At 46.7% G+C, this 21,687-nt stretch overlaps 1 protein-coding gene across 1 annotated transcript in view; it reads left to right on the top strand.

The window, feature by feature from the left end:
- The window catches only part of SYNPO2 (synaptopodin 2), a 579,691-nt gene that overhangs the window by 81,086 nt on the left and 476,918 nt on the right, over positions 1-21,687 (top strand). The gene's annotated exons all lie outside the window — the stretch shown is intronic.

The following is a 21,687-nucleotide window of genomic DNA, read 5'->3' as shown; positions in this document are numbered from 1 at the left end:
GGCCCAGGGGAAAGCTTGCCTCCCTGGGCCCTGCCCAGCCCCTGGATGCCCTGGAGGACTTTTTCTTTTCTGGGAGCTTTGCTGCTCCATTTCTTTATGGACATCTGGGACCGTTCTCTCCCCTGTGACTTGGCCAAAGACTTCATGCAGCCTTTTCTGCGCACTAGGAGCGCTTTAACTCAATTCCCCCGGAGAGAGGAGCTGAGGCTGTGCAGCGACGCGCTGCTGAGAGCAGGAGAGAGGGAATCCCCAGCTTAGGGATTCTCCCCATGTTGCGTGCTTCCGCGGGTGCCCACCCCGCTTGTTTGGTCGTTAATAGCGGGAGCCTACTCCGCTTTATGTTGTTAAATCTATGCAGGTGCCCACCCTGCGTCTTCGTCTCGACTTCGTAATTCATGCGGGTGCCCACCCCGTGACTTTGCCGTGATCAATGCGGGAGCCCACCCCGCTTATGTCCGCTTCATCTTTATTCTACGCTGCGGGTGCCTACCCCGCGATTCGCCTGTTGAAAATCACCGCTGCGGCCCGAGTCGCGGCAAAACCGGAAGTCAGGCAGGCCTGCCCGTGACGTGGGCGGGGCCTGCAGCCAAGCCGGAAGAGGCCGGCATGAATTCACGGCGCGGGGCTCCCATGCTCGAGGGAGAGCCCCGCGTCGCACGGACGGTGAAGGAGAGAGGTGACCGGAGCAAGCCGCCGATCCCAGAGAAGAACCAGAACGGCGAGGTCACCGGACCCGGTGAGTAGAGGGGGGGGCTGCCTCCTTTGTTCAGGATACCCTCGAGGCCCCCAGGCAGTCCGGGTTATGAGGCAAAACCGGGACATGATCACGCGCCCCTGCCAACAAGGGGGCATTGTTGTTTATGAGCCTAAGTGGCTCCAACGCTGGCCAACAGTATCCTATGAGCCTAAGGGGCTCCAGCTTTGGGGGCCATTCGATATTTAGAAGTCCCAGGGGGACTTGAGGGCCAAGTATTCCAAGAGCCAGATGGCTCCAACAGGGACACATTGTTTAGAGCCCTAGCATGGCTCCGACTTCGGGGGCATTATTTTCTCTGAGCCCACGAGGCTCCTACGCTATTTGGGGACATGCTTAGTTTAAAGCGCCCGTGCGCTCTACGTTTCAGGGGGCCATTTGATATTTAGAAGTCCCAGGGGGACTTGGGGACATGTTGCTTCTAGAGCCTAGAGGGCTCCCACGTTGTGACATTGTGTCATGGGCCATTTGAGAGCCCAGGCCCCTATTTGCCTTCCACAGCTGCGCAGCACTTAGTGCCAGCTGCAGCGTTTAGGCCCTGCTTTGTCCCCAGCTGCCCAGCAAGTAGTGGGCAGCTGCTACGTTTAGGTTCTGGTGCGTCCTGGACTCTAATGTGATTGAGGTGTTATTGCGATTCATGCTAATGTGCTTTTGGGTGCTAGGAAATGTATTGTATATAGCATGGTTTGCGCACCCTGTGTCTGATACCTCTAAATGTGGTTATTTCTGCCTAGAAGGTTGTTTTACCTGCTTAGGTTGATGGTAGGGAGAATGTACTTCCCTGTGAGATGTGCGCCCCTAGTAGAGTTATAGCTAGGTGGTTAGGTCTAATGAGTTAGACCAATGAGAATTGCATAAGGCGATTTATGCCCCTGTGATAGATACAGGATAGGTTTTATACCTGATGCTAGTGTGATGACGCTGAGGTCATTGTTGCGCCAGTAGAGACTGGCTGTGCTCTACAGTTACTTTGTGTTATGTCCTATGTTTACACTTGGTAATTTGTGTTATGTTCTAAGTGCTAATTCCTGACAGTGGTCCATGTGGCCCTGTCCCCTGTACATATAATCCCTTGTAAATTCTGCCCGTGCCTGTTGGCACATTGTAAAGTGTGTGGTTTTATCTAATGTGTTGTGTATAATACAAAGGCTATTTTTATAGAATACCTAGTGTGGAGTTTCCTTTGTGGTGGGCCTTGGGTGTTGTTGCTGGGTGCGCGCGCAAACGCTTTACACATCGCCTCAGGGATAAGCCTGTCTGCTCGTGCCAAGCTACCAAGGGGGTGAGCAGGGGTTATCTTTGGCGTGTAACTCCCCAGCCCTGACTAGAGTGGTGGTTTCTGCCTGGCTTTGGCGCAAGCCTCAGCCAACCAGAAATCCCATTTCTAACATTGGTGATCAGCGGTGGGATTTGGACTTGCGTTTGCGCTGTACCGCAGCAGCAACTGGCCGCACTACAAAACTCTGCATTTAGATAAATCACATGGTTTAGGGATTATTGTTTTAAAAATTGTTTTTAAATGTCATTTCTTTGGAAATGTGTTCTTGTGCACTGTGAGTTAGGTGTCCCTAGCTCGGGAGGGTAGATCATCCCCCTTAGTGCATTGTGTTTTCTGGATTCACCAGAGGGTGGGATCCAGTGGTGGCAGCAGATGTGTGTCCAGTGCATGTATTCCCATTCCCAGTTCCCGGGGTAGTGGTACCTGTGTCACGTGGTGGTCAGGTTGAGAAATCAGGGGCGGTAGAAACTGTCTTACCAGTCTTGGGAGGGGTTTGGAGATGAATGTGTAATGCGCTGGATGAATGTGAATGTCCCATTCCCAGTTCCCAGAGTGATAGTACCTGTGTCACGTGGTGGTCAGGTTGAGAAATCAGGGGCGGTAGAAACTGTCTTACTAGTCTGGGGGGTGTGAGTGTGGATGAATGTTGTGTTGCACTGGAAGATTGAGTGTTAAATGGTGTGTGTAAACTATTGTGAGCTTGTTTTTGGGAGTAACCCTAGAAGAATGGTGCAGGTATCTCCACAAACCCTGGCGGCGGAGATGGTTTAGAGTAGCCCAGCTAGGTACCCTTATTTGTGAGGAGGTTGAGTGGTCTCACGCCTGAACTGGTTGAGGGCGTGACCCTGGGTTGTATTCCCAACCCCAACCTCAGTCTCCAGGACTGGTTGGTTCCATGAGGGAACACCAGGTAGGGAGCCTAGTCTGTCCTGTTGTACTGTTCTTCGAGGTGGTTCTTCCTGTTTGAGGTAAGCTGGGAGTGTCTGTAGTCAGGCCTCCATCAGTTTTGGTGTCGAGCAGTGCCACTCCTAGGTGGAGGGTGCAGAGGTTCAGTTTTGAGGGGTGAGAGGGGGAAGAGTCCCCAGTGGGAGCCAGTGGGTCAGGGGCCGGCCAGAAGGGCTGGGCCACCAATGAGTGACCATGGTGACGCCACTTCTGTCCTGGGGCATCTTCACGCACTGTCAGAGGGACAGGAGGTCGTGAGCTCTGCGCCAGGCAGACTGTCACACGACACGCTAGGTATGTGTCACCCTCGGGAGGGTATATGTACTCCCAGGAAGTCCTGGTTCTCCGGGCAATTGTGATGTGATACCCCCCTGATAGCAGGTGGGGTACAGTTGTGAGGGGTGAGAGGGGGAGAGGTCCCCAGTGGGAACCAGTGGGTCAGGGGGCCAGCCGGATGGGCTGAGCCACCAATGAGTGACCATGGTGATGCCACTTCTGTCCTGGGGCATCTTCACGCACTGTCGGAGGGACAGGAGGTCGTGAGCTCTGCGCCAGGTTGCTGGGGCATCTTCACGCACTGTCAGAGGGACAGGAGGTCGTGAGCTCTGCGCCAGGTTGCTGGGGCATCTTCACGCACTGTCAGAGGGACAGGAGGTCGTGAGCTCTGCGCCAGGCAGACTGTCACATGACACGCTAGGTATGTGTCACCCTTAGGAAGTCCTGGTCCGCCAGGCATCTGACCAAAGGGTACGTCCCTCGGTTGGGGAGCCAGTAGCCGGTGTTTCCGGATCTGGACGTAAGGACGACTGTAGTCAGTGTCCTGGCCGGTTTGCCTTCTAGGGGTACCACTCCAGTTGGGAGGGTGCGGAACTCTGGAAGGGGGTGCAGAGGGAGGGCGGCCTCGCCTCTGACCCCGGTGCAGCCGGCGAACTTGGATCCCAGGTGGTAGACCAGTTGGTGGAGAGAGGTCCTGAACTGGTGGGAGAGTTGTGTTCTGGTGGGTGCTTCCCTGGGAGGGTGCGGAACCCCAGAAGTAGAGGTAGGGTGGGGCCTTCTTGCCCGTGACCTCTGGTCAGCCTGAGGGTGCGGACCCTAGGTTGAAGAATCAGTGGTAGTTGGGAACTACACTGAGAGTGAGAGTGGAGAATGGCTTGTATGCCAGGGGTTACTACCCCCCACTCTGGGTTTGGCAAGGACCAGTGGTATCTGGGTGGCCTAGGGCCTGGTCCTGGCCGTGGACAACTAGGTAGTACCAGTGGGGTAGCCTAGTTGGGCCTGAGTTCTTTAGGGTTGTTTTTTTCAGATGGAATCATGTTGATTGAGAATGGCGTAGAACCGGAGAGTGTCCCTGCAGTGCGGGCCTGCGTCCGTGTTCTATCGCCCCAAGCAGGGAAGTCCATCACGGTGGTGATTGGTCTGCCCTGCGTTTTGGCTGGAAGGGGGTTGTGTTGGACTTGGCCCTTCTGGCAGGTTCACCCCTGAACTTTTTTTGCTTTTATTGATGACATGGTGTAGTGATTTTGGGGTTTCTGCGCACTTTACCGCTGTGTCCCAGGGTAAAGTGCGTGCGTGTGTTGAGGTTGGCCTGCCCTCCCATAGGAACGCATGGGGGAATGTATGTGTCCCAGTAGTTCCTGATGCGTGGGGTGTGCAGGCCCGTGTTTGGTATGTGCGGACTCGTGTGAGTGAATGCTGCGCGTTGATGTGTGCGGCGTGCATGTACCTGGTGTGGAAGTGCCACTTCTAGAAGTGGGCACTTCAGTGTGCAGTCTGAAATGTGTGGCTTGTCTGATGATTGGCTGGTGAGGTCAGGTGACGGACTAGGGAATTCCCCAGAGTCAGGAGGAGTCACCCAGTGGTGAATGGGGAGGTAGCATGTTGATGGCTGGGGAGGAGTGTACCTGGGTCCTGAATAGGACAGGGCTTCCCCCACACAATGCTGGCGCCGGCCCCTGTGGTGCGTCTAATGACCCTAGCCCTGCCAGTGAATAGAGTGAGGGGCTGAGCACATCAAGGGTGCTCTCCAACCAGCTGCGACTGGTTTTCCCCCTCACCCTGAACCCAGAACAAAGGGATTTGGTGTATAAAAAGGGGCTGTGTCCCCTTACAAAATGTTCTTGTTCCAACTCGAATCTACCAGGGGCGTGCTGCTGCTGGGGCCCAGGGGAAGGCTTGCCTCCCTGGGCCCTGCCCAGCCCCTGGATGCCCTGGAGGACTTTTTCTTTTCTGGGAGCTTTGCTGCTCCATTTCTTTATGGACATCTGGGACCGTTCTCTCCCCTGTGACTTGGCCAAAGACTTCATGCAGCCTTTTCTGCGCACTAGGAGCGCTTTAACTCAATTCCCCCGGAGAGAGGAGCTGAGGCTGTGCAGCGACGCGCTGCTGAGAGCAGGAGAGAGGGAATCCCCAGCTTAGGGATTCTCCCCATGTTGCGTGCTTCCGCGGGTGCCCACCCCGCTTGTTTGGTCGTTAATAGCGGGAGCCTACTCCGCTTTATGTTGTTAAATCTATGCAGGTGCCCACCCTGCGTCTTCGTCTCGACTTCGTAATTCATGCGGGTGCCCACCCCGTGACTTTGCCGTGATCAATGCGGGAGCCCACCCCGCTTATGTCCGCTTCATCTTTATTCTACGCTGCGGGTGCCTACCCCGCGATTCGCCTGTTGAAAATCACCGCTGCGGCCCGAGTCGCGGCAAAACCGGAAGTCAGGCAGGCCTGCCCGTGACGTGGGCGGGGCCTGCAGCCAAGCCGGAAGAGGCCGGCATGAATTCACGGCGCGGGGCTCCCATGCTCGAGGGAGAGCCCCGCGTCGCACGGACGGTGAAGGAGAGAGGTGACCGGAGCAAGCCGCCGATCCCAGAGAAGAACCAGAACGGCGAGGTCACCGGACCCGGTGAGTAGAGGGGGGGGCTGCCTCCTTTGTTCAGGATACCCTCGAGGCCCCCAGGCAGTCCGGGTTATGAGGCAAAACCGGGACATGATCACGCGCCCCTGCCAACAAGGGGGCATTGTTGTTTATGAGCCTAAGTGGCTCCAACGCTGGCCAACAGTATCCTATGAGCCTAAGGGGCTCCAGCTTTGGGGGCCATTCGATATTTAGAAGTCCCAGGGGGACTTGAGGGCCAAGTATTCCAAGAGCCAGATGGCTCCAACAGGGACACATTGTTTAGAGCCCTAGCATGGCTCCGACTTCGGGGGCATTATTTTCTCTGAGCCCACGAGGCTCCTACGCTATTTGGGGACATGCTTAGTTTAAAGCGCCCGTGCGCTCTACGTTTCAGGGGGCCATTTGATATTTAGAAGTCCCAGGGGGACTTGGGGACATGTTGCTTCTAGAGCCTAGAGGGCTCCCACGTTGTGACATTGTGTCATGGGCCATTTGAGAGCCCAGGCCCCTATTTGCCTTCCACAGCTGCGCAGCACTTAGTGCCAGCTGCAGCGTTTAGGCCCTGCTTTGTCCCCAGCTGCCCAGCAAGTAGTGGGCAGCTGCTACGTTTAGGTTCTGGTGCGTCCTGGACTCTAATGTGATTGAGGTGTTATTGCGATTCATGCTAATGTGCTTTTGGGTGCTAGGAAATGTATTGTATATAGCATGGTTTGCGCACCCTGTGTCTGATACCTCTAAATGTGGTTATTTCTGCCTAGAAGGTTGTTTTACCTGCTTAGGTTGATGGTAGGGAGAATGTACTTCCCTGTGAGATGTGCGCCCCTAGTAGAGTTATAGCTAGGTGGTTAGGTCTAATGAGTTAGACCAATGAGAATTGCATAATGCGATTTATGCCCCTGTGATAGATACAGGATAGGTTTTATACCTGATGCTAGTGTGATGACGCTGAGGTCATTGTTGCGCCAGTAGAGACTGGCTGTGCTCTACAGTTACTTTGTGTTATGTCCTATGTTTACACTTGGTAATTTGTGTTATGTTCTAAGTGCTAATTCCTGACAGTGGTCCATGTGGCCCTGTCCCCTGTACATATAATCCCTTGTAAATTCTGCCCGTGCCTGTTGGCACATTGTAAAGTGTGTGGTTTTATCTAATGTGTTGTGTATAATACAAAGGCTATTTTTATAGAATACCTAGTGTGGAGTTTCCTTTGTGGTGGGCCTTGGGTGTTGTTGCTGGGTGCGCGCGCAAACGCTTTACACATCGCCTCAGGGATAAGCCTGTCTGCTCGTGCCAAGCTACCAAGGGGGTGAGCAGGGGTTATCTTTGGCGTGTAACTCCCCAGCCCTGACTAGAGTGGTGGTTTCTGCCTGGCTTTGGCGCAAGCCTCAGCCAACCAGAAATCCCATTTCTAACAATGTGTGTAACATTAGTCCAAGAAAAAGAAAAGAAAACGGACTACCTCTGCAAAGCCCGAAAATAAGGCGCGATAGAGACCCGTTTCGAGGCCTCCTGAAAATAACTGCCAGTGCTCAGCCCGATCAGACCCGGCCCACTTAAAGCTCTGAGTACATGATAGGTAATACGATTTTAGGAGCAAGGGGAACCTGATTGCGCCTCAGGAGGCTGAGTAGATTTTTCTCACCCTATGGTTTTTTTCCTAATTTAGAATTCACGGATACTACAAGTTACCCTTGGGAATAATGGCGGCGAATGTCCCGCACATTTCACTGAATTTCAAGCAACGATAAAAGTCTACACACAAGAAAAAGTTTTTGGTGGGAACGTGGTGCATGTGCAGGGGACGAAAGCAATTTGCAAACCTTAACCACACTGCCATAAAATGGATTCTGAGAATCAGCGTTTCATCAGCATCTTGCTGTGGAGAAGGGTGGAGGGGGGGAGGGGGCGCTGAGCTGTGGGTGGGCACCGATTTAAAAGCTGTTTGAAAGAAGACCATGAAACATGGCCTTATAGAGGTACGTTTGAAAAGTGTGATGGAATGCCAAGCGTCGGCGCCTTGGGGGGGCTGGCATCAGCTGATGGGTTGCCTTTACAGCAAGCAAGGAAAAATAAACAATTATGTCAAAGGCCCTAAAGGGCTCGACTGAAGTATTTTAATGCACACTTTGTCCTACAGAAAAGCTGAAACTTGCTTCGATGTATGAAAGTTCCAAGCGTGAGTTCCATCTATTACAGTTCTACCAGAAACACTCATGCCAGTGCCAAAGTTACAGCAACGTTTTGACTTGTTCATTTTTTTAAAACATAATTTAGATGCAAACTGTTCTTTTTTTAATTTTGTTAAACAATCTGCCAAGTGCCTTTTGGCGGGGACCTGATTAATAGAACATTGAGCCATCAAAAGCAAAAAAGTATATTTTATTTACTGAACATCGCATTCACCATTTCATGACGAAATATAGCGTGTCAATGGAGAGGGTTGGGAGAATAGGTGTAGAAAGGTGGTTATGACTGCTGTGCCGTCTGTAGACCGTAATGCCTCTCTTATGCAGTTGCGGCCGCTAGCTGGGGAAATCACTGGAGCAGGCGGGACTAAAAACAATTAAAAAAAAATACATACCTGAAATCCTGATGTGCGCCGCCTATTCAGCTCCGATGCGACGATTCTCACATTGGCTCCCAGAGTCTCCTGCGCCAATCCAGAAGCTACTCTCATGCTGGTATTACCCAGCATGAGAGGAGCATAGGGATTGGGCGGAGCAGGCTGGTTCCACGCTCCAGCAGGGACTGGGAGCCTGTGCTCCTTAGCCCTGCGGATATCTCCAAGCAAAACCTTGGTGATATCCAATTGTGCATGTTGGTTTGGCCGGCCGTGGAATGTCGGCCACCTACATGCGCATGGCAGTGCCTGAGCTCACCACTCCTCCTGATGCCAGAAGCACCACTCTCAAGACTTGGCGGTGGATTCGGAGTAAAATAAAATGATAATAAAACAGCTTTCTTAACTACTTTATTATCGTTTTATTTTACTTGCGTCTGCTGATTCAAGCAGTGGGGTGATGCTCTAAGCCATAACGGAGGTGCCGCCCCTGTTTGTGTGCCGATTCATGCATTTATTTTCTTGGTGTGGAGTGATTGTCCCTCTCCTCACTTCCTTTTGCTTCCCTGGGTCTTTTCAGGTCAACACTTGAGAACATCCTCTGGTGCTGCCCTGAGTCACAATATACATTTGGCCATCCTACTGGATGGTCGGGCAAATTAAACGATCTGTGAAGTGTTTGGAGATACAGTTTCTGCCATGCTGATGTTTTAGAGCAAATAATGCCATTTTAGTAAAGTATTTAAAGAGCAATTTGCTTATACTGTATTCAAAAACCATATTGCAAAATTTCTGTTCCTTGGAGCCAGGTGGCACTGAGCGCTATGCACAGTTTTGCCACCATTTAAAAAAAAAATTCTTAGGGTGGGAGAGCCTCGAGATTCTGGGCACAAGTTAGACTTTCTTGGCTCATCACAACTTTATTGAAATATGTCACTGCCTCCCTTTTAGAATCCCTGTATTTTGAATCAATTTATATTAAGTCAATTATATGAAGATGGTGCTGTAAAAGGCACCAATAGTTTTTTTCAAACAAAATGTTCCTGGTGGAGAACCCACTGAATGCCCAAAAAATAGAAGTTTAGCTCTCTCAGTCCAGTTCGAAACAGGTAATTCATCTTCATTCCTTTATTCGTTACAGTGATGGGCAGTTGGCCGAGAACCAAATCCCATATACAACAACTGCATCTGTACAGTTTGAATTTGGCAACCAAGCATGGAGGGGACGTTTCACTCCTCACAGATGTTTCGGGATCCCAGGGGCACTACCTATGTGTAAGAGCTCAGGCGGAACCATCTAGCTTCACCTCTGGTGACCGTTGGGTGGATTTTCTCCAGACTAACTGAAACAAAGGAAGAATAGGAAGAAAGTGTGCAATATGGGGTTGTCCTATGTGGGAAGTATTCATCCTCCATTTTGCAAACTCCGTGTTATGTTCACGATCACTCATAGGTAATCCTAAAATCAGGTACGCTGGTTGAAACCCCAAACTTCATACTAAGAGTTAAGCCAAAAGGCAGACAGACCAGCAATGATTGCGGCCCCTTCACCACAACACAGCCCCTTTAACACAACAACTTGCAAAAGTTTACACCAGCGATGGCTACATGTCTTAGTTGTGAATATTATTTTTAATGAACAAAATATACAGATGAAGGACCGACCATCAGTCCCGAGCTTCTGGACTTCCATTTTTACAGGGAGGTCAGTAGACAATACCCTTGTGTCACTCCAGAGTCCCAAAGCCTAAGAATGAGCTACCACTGGAAAACGCTCCGTCAATGGGGCCAAGGGATTAGCATGGGAAGTACAGTGGGAGTTTCCGCCTCTGTTGATTACGTAGCCATCCTGAAAAAAACTAACCCACGGGGACACCACAATCAGGAACGGTATCAGTCTCTGCCTAATGTCCAGGTTCCCCACCCAGATATCGCTGTCTTCAATATGGCCATGTTAACTTCTTCGGCATCTTTGGTAAACCGTACAGAGGCCCACGGCAGAATCTGTATTGTAAGCAGGAGTGTGTCCAGCTTTCCGTTAATACTCTCCCACAACCCCCTAATAACGGGCCCAACCATGTCAATTTATACCTCTTGTGAATCACCCATTAAGAACAGATGTGCTATCTCTTATGGTTGAATTGCACTTGTGAGTAACTGTTTCTCAACTGAGTCACCCACTGCAGTTCACCCGGCCATGCCACGCAGCATAGCTGCCCAAAATGATAGGGTTGTAACACGTAGACCAAGCCTCCATGTTCATACAGTTGTTTGAGAGTTGTCAATGAGGCTCTGCTTCTGCCATTTCACCACGCCATTACTGCCCAACGTGCGGTCTAGCCCTCAGCTCTACTGAGGTTGGTCTAGAAACCCAGAGAAGCCTACAGTTTTCCCCAGGGCCACCATATCTCTCACAAGCAATAGGGGTTTAAATCAGAACTCTGCAGAGCGCTTCAGTGCATTCAAAGCTCAGATATTAATGCGGTAAAGCAATTTCTAAGGATTTAGGATTACATTTTTACACAAGTATCAAATTGTTTCCATCCCCTATTGCAGTAGGCACTCTGGCAGCTGATCTAGTTTTTAGTATGCAGGACGGGTAATGGGAAAAGGCCTGATTTTTCCTAATTAACCTTAAGACTAGACAGGATGCCATATCTCTTTACTTTCTCTACTTGCATGCACACACATGTACACAGGTCTTCCAAGTACAGTTGCGTGCCATCCATGTAGGCGATGTCAAGTATCATGCCCCATGTCTGGGAATGCCATGCCAGGCCTTATCAATAGTGCTTGCCAGGGGTTCAATCCCCATTGCAATCAGGATCTGATAAATAGAGTGGACCTGCCTAGTTATTTTCTCAATTTCCGGAATATCGACTTATTGCCGTTGACATTTGTTCTCATCAATGGTGTTATACAGTAATCCAAACCCATTTAATGGAGACAAATTCAAAGTTCATATGCTGCATGATTTCCAATATAAACCTTCAGGCTAACAAGTCATAGGGCCTGATTCACAGAACTAACTTAAGACAAAATCGTAAATGTACTACCATTTTGGTATTCACTGAAGGCACTTACTCATTTTGGTATTCACAGAAGGCACTTACTCATTTCGGTATTCATAGAAGTTAGGAGTCCTAACTTTAGGACTCCTAAATGCCTTCTGTGAATACCAAAAGTCTTAAAATTAGGATTTTTCTCAGTTTAGTAGTAGTATAGTTAGGACTCCTAACTTTAGGACTCCTAAATGCCTTCTGTGAATACCGAAAGTCTTAAAATTAGGATTTTTCTCAATTTAGTAGTCCTAAATTTAGGACTCCTAACTTTAGGACTCCTAAATGCCTTCTGTGAATACCGAAAGCCTTAAAACTAGGAGTTTTCTCAGTTTAGTAGTAATATAGTTAGGACTCCTAACTTTAGGACTCCTAAATGCCTTCTGTGAATACCGAAAGTCTTAAAATTAGGATATTTCTCAATTTAGTAGTCCTAAATTTAGATTTCGGACTACTAAATTGAGAAAAATCCTAATTTTAAGACTTTCGGTATTCACAGAAGGCATTTAGGAGTCCTAAAGTTAGGAGTCCTAACTATATTACTACTAAACTGAGAAAAATCCTAATTTTAAGACTTTCAGTATTCACAGAAGGCATTTAGGAGTCCTAAAGTTAGGACTCCTAACTTCTGTGAATACCGAAATGAGTAAGTGCCTTCTGTGAATACCAAAATGAGTAAGTGCCTTCTGTGAATACCAAAATGGTAGTAAGTTTAGGATTTTGTCTTAAGTTAGTTCTGTGAATCGGGCCCCTGGTTTTCTGCTGCATCCAAGGAGGCCACCTCTTTGTCCTCGTCCAAATGTAGAACTTGACAATGCTTTGAAACAGGCACTGCAAACATATAGTGGTGTTGAAGCCTAGCAGGAAGCCTGTGTGGTTGTAATCAATCAGTGGATCATCCACCTGCTGTATTCTGCCTACTCTCATTTTGTATATGATATTAACAACCACATTTAGCATGTTTGATTCACACTTTGTGGGCTTCGTCCTTGGCTCAGGGATTGCTATTATCATTGGTGTTATGATGGGAGTTTTGAGCCCATAGTTACAATGTTAAAAGTGAAACTGCAAGTCCCAGAATGATACATGTTGTTGTCTAAAAAGCCAGGACTGGCTGAAGGTGTCGCACATTAAATGGAGCCACTTAAAAACTTTGTCACATTGAGATGAATTTCATCCTTCCAAACGCCCAGAAGACAGGACGTTAGTTATGCCTGCGTCATCTTCTTGACCGAGAAAAACTTAAAAACTATGGATGGCATGCTTAAGCTTGAATTAATTTTATACACTGGTAATTACTGGGTTATTTTTTCAATCTGTCTTTTGGTCCACTGAGCCACTCCACATGGGGATCAGCAATTTGCACAATCATTCTAGATATGGCTTCAACAGAAGCAGTCCACCCCAAAATGCCCTACCACCTTTCTTTTAGATGGGTATAACAAGCAAAGCAATACCAGGCCACATTAACTTATGCCCTCAACATTCATTTTATTGTTTATGTTGCTAACAAATCTTTCTTGTAAAAGTGCCCTTATTTTTAGGTCTGGTAAAAAAATATCTTTCAGGAATACTATGGAGTGGGAGTATGGCTCCACCCAGATGTTGGTCTACCTGACAACAGCTTTTGTTTTGTCAAAAGCTGCGTGCTTTCACAGAAAGAGTGCTTACCCTCCAACAAGCCGTGGCCATTTATTTTCAATGAGTTTGATCCAGACTCTTTTTTAACCAATACTATTTTGTTTGACCTTTCTTTTAAACACAAGCCGCTGTGAAATATGGAGTTTGCCCTTTCAAGTCACACAAATAACACTGTTAAATAGTGTTTCTTAGATACATTGATAATTATGATGTTTGTTCTTCTCTGGTTGCCATGTGTGAAGTATTACGCTCAATACAGCAGGGCTCGGTTGGTTACTGTAGCAGCCCAATGACCTAGGCTGTACATTAGATCTGTTTATTAGGAACAGTTCTGATAATGTGTGGACCTTCTGTATTTATCGTGAGAAGGATATGTGAAAGTCAGTAGGCATTTAAGGGTGGATTAATATTAGTCTATTCAAATCTGTAGAGAGATATTTTTTTACATGGAATCTCACAGTTTACTGTAGTTGGCAAGGGATTTAGTGTTGGGTACCCCCTCTGCAATCTGTGAGGATAGATAGATAATCCTTGTTAGGACCTCCTAAGAGTGCCAAAGCCGTCTGACACAGGCCACCAGATTAGAATTTTTCTCCTGGTCTGGTGGTGCCAGGGGGTGAGGCTTAGAGAGGCACAGCAATGGAAATGCCAAAGCAAGTTCCTGTATGGCATGGACTGGGCGTGCATGCAGACAGGGGGTATACCATGTGCCCCCCTGCATACATACCCATGACCCTGAGGCACACACAGAACCCCCTTAGTTTCCTCACTGCCACAGTTTTCATGGCGGGCTCACCGCCATGAAAAGTATGGCGGAGAGGTACTCACCTTGCCTTGCCACACCATACCGACGCCGCAGGAACGCCGCTAGGCCACCAGGGACGGGACGCACACGCTGTCGGTCCCCCTCGCCGCCACCAGTGAGCGTTGGCCGCAGTGGGGGGGGACTACAGCTCCCGGCAGTCACAGCGCCAGCCAGGACTTCCTTCCGGCTTGCTCCGCGCCCGGAGGCGCCATAAAAACAGAGGCTCCCTCGGTGGAGTGGGGGACTCACCTTGCCTTGCCACACCATACCGACGCCGCAGGAACGCCGCTAGGCCACCAGGGACGGGACGCACACGCTGTCGGTCCCCCTCGCCGCCACCAGTGAGCGTTGGCCGCAGTGGGGGGGGACTACAGCTCCCGGCAGTCACAGCGCCAGCCAGGACTTCCTTCCGGCTTGCTCCGCGCCCGGAGGCGCCATAAAAACAGAGGCACCCTCCGCGTCGCGGGACGCGCGCGGGCGCCGCCGGGCTGAGCCCGGGCAGAGGGCGGGCCGTCTGTGGCCGTCAGGGGCCGAAGGAGGCCGGGCTGGGCCACCCCTCTAAGGCAAGTGATCACGTCACGATTGGACACCCCTTGCATTATATCATCATCTGCTCTTAATTTATTCTTTATTACGGTATTGGAGCGACTTATCCACGCAAGCTTGCATATTGTACTATCTTGAGAGTTGGCTGGCTACAAGCTTGTTAGAAAGACTTCTGACCTTATCAGTGGACATTTACCAAACGGTGTCCAATCGGTTGCAGGTTTGCTCGGTACTTTTACCAATCTCCACTGGCAGAGGCTCCTTGATACGCTTGGTACATGATTGCAGATAGATCTAGATAGTGTAATAAGAGGATAGACGTTGGACCCTTTTTTTGTGTGTGACCCAACTTAGAACTTATTATTTATTGTGTTGTAAATGTGGTGATAGCTTAAGTAATATATCTCGAGGCGCGGGGCAATTAGGGTGACCACAGACAGCTAAGCAACAGGGCTCTGAACTTAACTGTGATCCATATTGTCAATTTATGGCAAAGAAATATTCAACTATGGATAACTACCTCGTGAAAGTAGTAAGCCAAATTAACAAGGATAGAAGGAAGTCATTGGGCCGCGAAAATACTACTTCTACCAATTTAGGCACTTTGAGTAACAGTGGTAATACTATTATAAATACTGTGACGCCTAATGTCCCAGTGACTGAGTGTTTGTTAACAGAGTTTACGGCGCTCCCTGAGTCTCCTGTAGTCTTAGAGCGTCCTGTACCTACGCCTGTAGACTCCAACACCACACCCCTGAATCTGTTGGAAGAAACTAGAATTGACTCTCATCCCGAATGCTCCCCAAAAAAAAGGGCTGTAAGGGAGTGTAGGAAAACGAAACAAAATAGAGGTGGGGCACAGCATAAATCGAACTGTCAAGTTACCACAAAAAACCCCTTCACCCAAAAGGGGACTATGACCGATAATTGTGGCAATGATATATTTTCACCCAACACTATGTCCTGTCTTATTAAGGCCTTTGAGGATAAATTAGAGGCAGTGGTAAAACCACTAGTTGAAAAAATAGATAGATTATCCGCAGAAGTGCTCAGACTAGGTGGCTCCCTATCCTCATTGATTAACACTCAGACCAAATCGCAGGGTGGTTCAAATGAGCAAGAGGGAAGAAATGTACAAGTCCTGATTAAGGAGAACATCCCCCCATCTAATTCTACCCTAAGCAACCATTTGCCAGACAAAATAACCGGCCCGGACTCAGATCCACCCTCTACAGGTTGGACAATGGTCCAAGCCAAGAAAACCCGCTCTATTAATTTACCCCCTCAATGTGAACCATATGTTGTAGTACTTACAAATGTGCCACCCCTAGATATTATGCAGTCTAAGGTGCAAAATGAAACACACGATTGCCTTAAACGGAAAACAGTTTCCTGGCTACACCACAACTGTGGGTTCCCTGTCAACTATTCGGAACAGATTTTATCAACTAGACGGGTCCCCTGGATTGGGAGTGCCAGGAAAGTTTGTAAAGGTGATTGCATAATAATCAACTTCAAACATCCTCAACACGTGGCGACCGTACTACTTAGAGCAGCATCATTGGCACCGACAGAGAATAGTGTGGGTGTACATCCGCTAGGCTATTTTTACCAGCACCTAGCTAGGGGCAAGCAGATTACCACTCCGAGCATATCTCAAAACGTTTTCCAAGGTTTACCATTCCAGATTAACACGAATAATAGGTACTTGGCACTAAGCACCTTGGACACGAATGATTGACTAATTCCACCTCCTGTGTCAGATAGGAAGACTAAGCTAACAACTCAAGGCGGAAATATGACTTTGTCCACTGTGGAACCTAGTGATGAAATTGCCCAAATAGGGGGGGGGGGGGCCCATGGTAACTATTGATAGCTTGGGTGAGAAGAGACAATCTGGTATCAAGCACACTAAGGATGAGGGTCCAACCATCGTAAATTCACCACCGCATGGAAATAATGAATCACATACTATTGCGGACGGTGTAGCCGAATTCCCATCTGTTAGATTAATATCATGGAACATAGCAGGGGTATCAAGGAATATGCAGGATGAGGGTTGGTGCTCCTACATTGAAAACTTTGATATTATTCTTCTCCAGGAGACATGGGCCATAGATACACCTCATAGACTGGGTTATAAAACTTTTAGTCGGGGCGCAGTGCCATCCGTGAGAGGAAGAGCATCTGGGGGTCTGGTGATTTGGATAAGGGTTACTGTGGAGGCAGAAATCATATTACTGCCGATCGATTCCCTAGATATAATGGGATTAAGAATGGTGACTAAGGGGAAAGAAACAATATATTTAATAAATGTTTATAATAGACCGCATCCCCATAGCAAAGATTCACAGGTGATAATTCACCTTGACTCTTTTTTAAATACTTTAAGTCCAAGTAAGCAGGTAATTGTTGGTGGAGATCTCAACTGTCAATATGAGCCGATATTGGGCTTGGATACCTTATTTGAAGAACAGGATATAGCTAATAATGTCCTTTCTGTAGAGTCCAACAATATGGTAAAAAATTCAAGAGCAGCTATGCAGATTTTACAAATTACTGTAAACCATGAATTAAGGGCGTGTAATGGCCGTTTTCAGTCAGATAGACCAGCGGCTCCAACTTTTGGTAGGGGAAATTACAGGTCTCATATAGATTTTTTAATGGCTTCCATGAATCTATGGTACTTAATAATAGATTTTAAAATAGACCATAGAACAGAGAGCGACCACTTTCCCCTCCATCTACGGTTACATCCAGAACCTTTCGTACAAAAAATAAGTATGACAGATACGTCAAATGTCCCAGTAGGAGATTACCAGGTCTCCAATAATAGACGTGCTATTAAGTGGCCCCACATTCTGGCTAAAGATGAAACGATGATAAATATATATAATTCATTTGCTGATATATTGGAGGGAAGTCATATGCTTGTTCTAGGTACCCAGGATGTCCTTAACTTACACTATAAACTTGTAGATGCACTGACTCCTCATCTAAGCAAAAGCTACAAAAAGGATCTGAGTCAGAAAGATAACTATCCAGCGACAACAAATCATTGGTACAATAAAGATTGTCGCAACGCTAAAAATGATCTGATTCAGGCTGTAAAAGTAAAGGACGCACAGGGAATTAAAGACAGTAGACTAGCATATAAAAAGACATTGTCCCAAGCAAAAAAAGCCTGGGATGATGTTCTCTGGGATGACCTTTTGATTGCAGCTCACCAGAAAGAACAGGCCACATTTTGGAATTTAATCTCCAAAGGGAATAAAAAAGGCAGATCATCTAGGGATATATATCTTGATGAAGAAACCTGGTGCAAGCACTTCTCTAAATTATACTGCAATACAAATGAGGAGATGGCCATGGATGATATCGAGATAAATAGATTACTTAATAATAACACCCGTCTACACTTTAGCCATGAAGAAACTGTTGAGGCACTCCTGGCTATTAAAACGGGCAAAGCACCAGGTCCTGATAAATCCCCGGTGACTTGCTAAAGCACGATGTAGGAATTTGGGGACCCTATATTAATTTTTTATGTAACTCTATAGTGGCTGGGACACCAATCCCTGATTCATGGAAAGGGGCTGAAATTGTAACAATTTTTAAGAAAGGGGATCGTTACGACCCAGCAAATTACCGCCCTATTAGTTTAATTGATCTTTTACAAAAAACTTTCGCCAGACATATCTTAAATAGACTTTTATTGTGGATAAAAGGGGAACAGATTTTAACCAAATACCAAGCAGGATTCAGGCTAAAAACCAGCACAGTAGATCAAGTATTTAGATTTATGTGTATTTGCTGGAAATATATTAATATAAGAAAGGGAAGCTTGTACGTAGCATTCATTGATTTAAGGGCTGCCTTTGACCTTGTACCCCGTAAATTACTTTGGTCCACTCTCAATGACATTGCAGTCCCTAGTGAGCTACTCAGGGAAATAATTAGACTCCACACAGGAAACTATGCTAGAGTTAGATGGGGTAAGGGAGGAGAAATCTCAAAAGAGATCCCTGTGGATCGGGGTGTCCGTCAAGGGTGTGTGCTGGCGCCCACCCTCTTCTCCTTATATGTTAACAATATACCAAACTATCTTAAAGATTGTAAACATGACTCCCCGAAATTAGCAGATGAGGTAGTCACCGCATTGCTTTTTGCTGATGACACAATCCTCATCTCACAAACCCCGCAAGGTTTACAAAACCTAGTAAACACCTTTAATAACTACTGTGTGGAAAAGGGATTAGAAATTAATTCATCTAAAACAAAGTATATGTCCATAAATCCTCAGAAATCCTTTAGAAAGAATTTGGCCTTAAACAACCAAAAGCTGGAATATGTCGAGAGTTTTAACTACCTGGGTATTATGCTGGATAGCATACCCAATTGGAAAGGGCAATTGGAAAAAAGTAATTTAATTTTAAAACAAAATTCAATGCCCATCCTAAAGGTGCACGGCAGTAGCCAATCTAAATCAATCACGCCGGCACTTGAATTATTCAAAGCAAAGGCCCAATCAGCAGCACTTTATGGTGCCGAGGTCTGGGGTTATTCCTGTAACAACACCTTCAGGAAGGAAGAGAACATCTTTATACGCAGGTTACTCAAAATACCAGTAAGAACACCGATAATTCCAGTCCTTCTGGATATTAATCTTAAAAGAACTGATCATCAAGCTATACTAAGGCCTCTACTCTATTGGATTAGATTATGGACAACCCCTGAGTTGAGCGATTACAAGAACGGATTGCTAGAAATAATCAGGATTGACGAATATAAAAGTATCCTCTGGTTAAAACATATCTCCCAGTGGTTCAAAAAGCTTGGGTTTACTCATCTTTGGGAAAACCCTCAGAATATGTTACCAACCTCAAAAAACCTTTTGAAATCCGCTTTTTGGATATATGTAAAGAACGAAGTATCCACTAATACTACACTGGGTACATTGTCACAGAAATTCTTATCTGTTAAGGATACCCCTATATTCGAACAATTCATGGACGAGATAAGACCACCACTAGCTAAAACACTGTATCTTCAATACCGATATGGAGTTTTACAGATAGCTGCAAACACTAGTAGTTGGAGGGGCAATGAAGACGAAAGTGGTTTGTGCACCCTTTGCGTACAAAAAGCAATAGAAAATGATGCTCACGTACTGTTTTTCTGCCCAGCTTACAAAAAGCCAAGAATTCGATGGATTAAACCCCTGTGTATAAATCTGGGGTTTAGGTTTTTCAAAGAGGCAGAACGTACATTCAAAGCAAATACTTCACAACTAATAGTCTTTGGTCTAAGTAGATTCCTATTTAATGTATATCTTATAAGGAATAAGAAAGGATATAAATTATAATACTTAAAGGCTGGTTAGCTAATGTTCTTGGTTGGTTTGACATTATGAATTTTACTCCTTCCCCCCTTGTAAATTGTATTATAATAACTTTTTATATATTATCTGGCTTTTTAACTAATTTATATGTTTTTAGCATAGCTGTGATAGAATTGAATGTGATTGACCCCCATCATTATTGCCTGGAATTTTGGATTATGTATTATGTTTTAACCTATGTATGCTGCTTTTATGACAAAATAAGTCGAAATAAAGCTGAAATTGATTGATTGAGAGGTAACTTGTAATATGCTTGGTGGTGCCACAGTGGCACAGCCAGCATATTGCTGGCCTCAGATGTCTGCAAGACAGCAAGGGATCACGGATCCCTGGCGGTAGCAGCTGTCCCATGGCGGTCTGGCCACCCAACTCCTGATAGGCTGGCTGGACCACCTTTGCGGCGGTGCCTGCACCACCACTGTTGCTACGGCAGTACTCATAATCAGGCCCTTAGTATGTTGCTCTGCGCACTGTAACGGTGGGTTGTTATTGCATGTCCTAAGCCTGCCCGCATCAATTTTGTTACAAGAAATCTTACAGATTATCTTTGTAAGCAGTGATTTTGTTAAGTTAGCAAGGCTCACTTGAAGCCAAAAGGCATCTTCCAGCTGTCTAATAATAAAACACTGCCTGTGTGGAGTGCACACCGTCTGACTTTTGGGCATAGACTAAGTTTATGATATATATGAAATAAAAAGAGATGGAAAGAAATCAGATCAGAAAAATGCTGCCAATCACAGAGTAATAAATCAGGGCAATAGAGCCATTGACCGAACCACTCCGCTTGCATCCATGATAATATTCCGCATGGGATAATGTGTCAGTCACTTTAGACACACATCTACCGGAAAATTAGTGTGCTTTAGTGACAAGACTGCTTGGCTGTTCCTTCGGTTTTCCATTTTTTTCCTCCCATTTCTTTCCTTCTCCTCATTTTCATTATTTTTAGAACATAGTATAGCTCAGCAGAGAGTGCTAACAGGCTGCTTGCTTGCGTTCATTTAGTCTGCAGTGCGCTGTATCCTGGGAGGCCACAGACTCTAGACCAGGCTACTACGTGGAACGGTATTGTCCATAGTTTCCATGTTTTGCTATTTCAAGATGACAAGCATTACCTCCAAATGTGGCTACCATACTGGAACTTCATAACAACGAAACACCATGCACAATACCACTGCAAGATGGCCATCTACAGCAAAGTTTAATCTTAATTGTTATTCCAAACATATGCCTGCTTTGAGCAACAGCGTGTTTCCTTTTTCTTTTTTTCTTCTTTTATCTCGCATATGATTGTGTGTGAGTATATTGTGGTAGTACAAATGGAAGAATTCACAAATGAGTCAGTGGGTGGATGAATGGACGCATGAGTGTTAAGTGACAGTGCATGTATGAAGGCTTATTGAATGCTTAAGCCCCTTGTTGACTGAGGAGGCACTTCCATTTAAACGTCAGACCAATTGGCATTAACAATGCTTCTTATGGAATGTCTTCACTTAGTCTGTTTCCTTCCAAAACTTTCTGATGTTTACAAATGTTCAAGGACAAAATTCCAACGCCTACAATGTGTGTCAAGCCGGCCTGCTACGCACCACTACACCCTGTGAGCACCATTAAAGGAATGTGTGAGGCAAACACGTCCAAAAACATAAAACAGAGCAGCAAGAATACACACAGGATTTGTCACAGCAAAACAAACTTAGCGATGCCAGCATGCATTCACAAATCAGTTTGAAAATGACCATATTTGAAGTGGGAGGTTTATTAAATGTGAGTTATTTTGCTGGAACCCCTCTCTTCTGGCAGGGCACTG

This window comes from Triturus cristatus, chromosome 2_1, assembly GCF_964204655.1.
Source record: "Triturus cristatus chromosome 2_1, aTriCri1.1, whole genome shotgun sequence".
Lineage (NCBI taxonomy): Eukaryota > Metazoa > Chordata > Amphibia > Caudata > Salamandridae > Triturus > Triturus cristatus.
The sequence above is the reverse complement of the archived record's forward strand: the minus strand, read 5'-3'. Positions and strand labels throughout refer to the sequence as shown.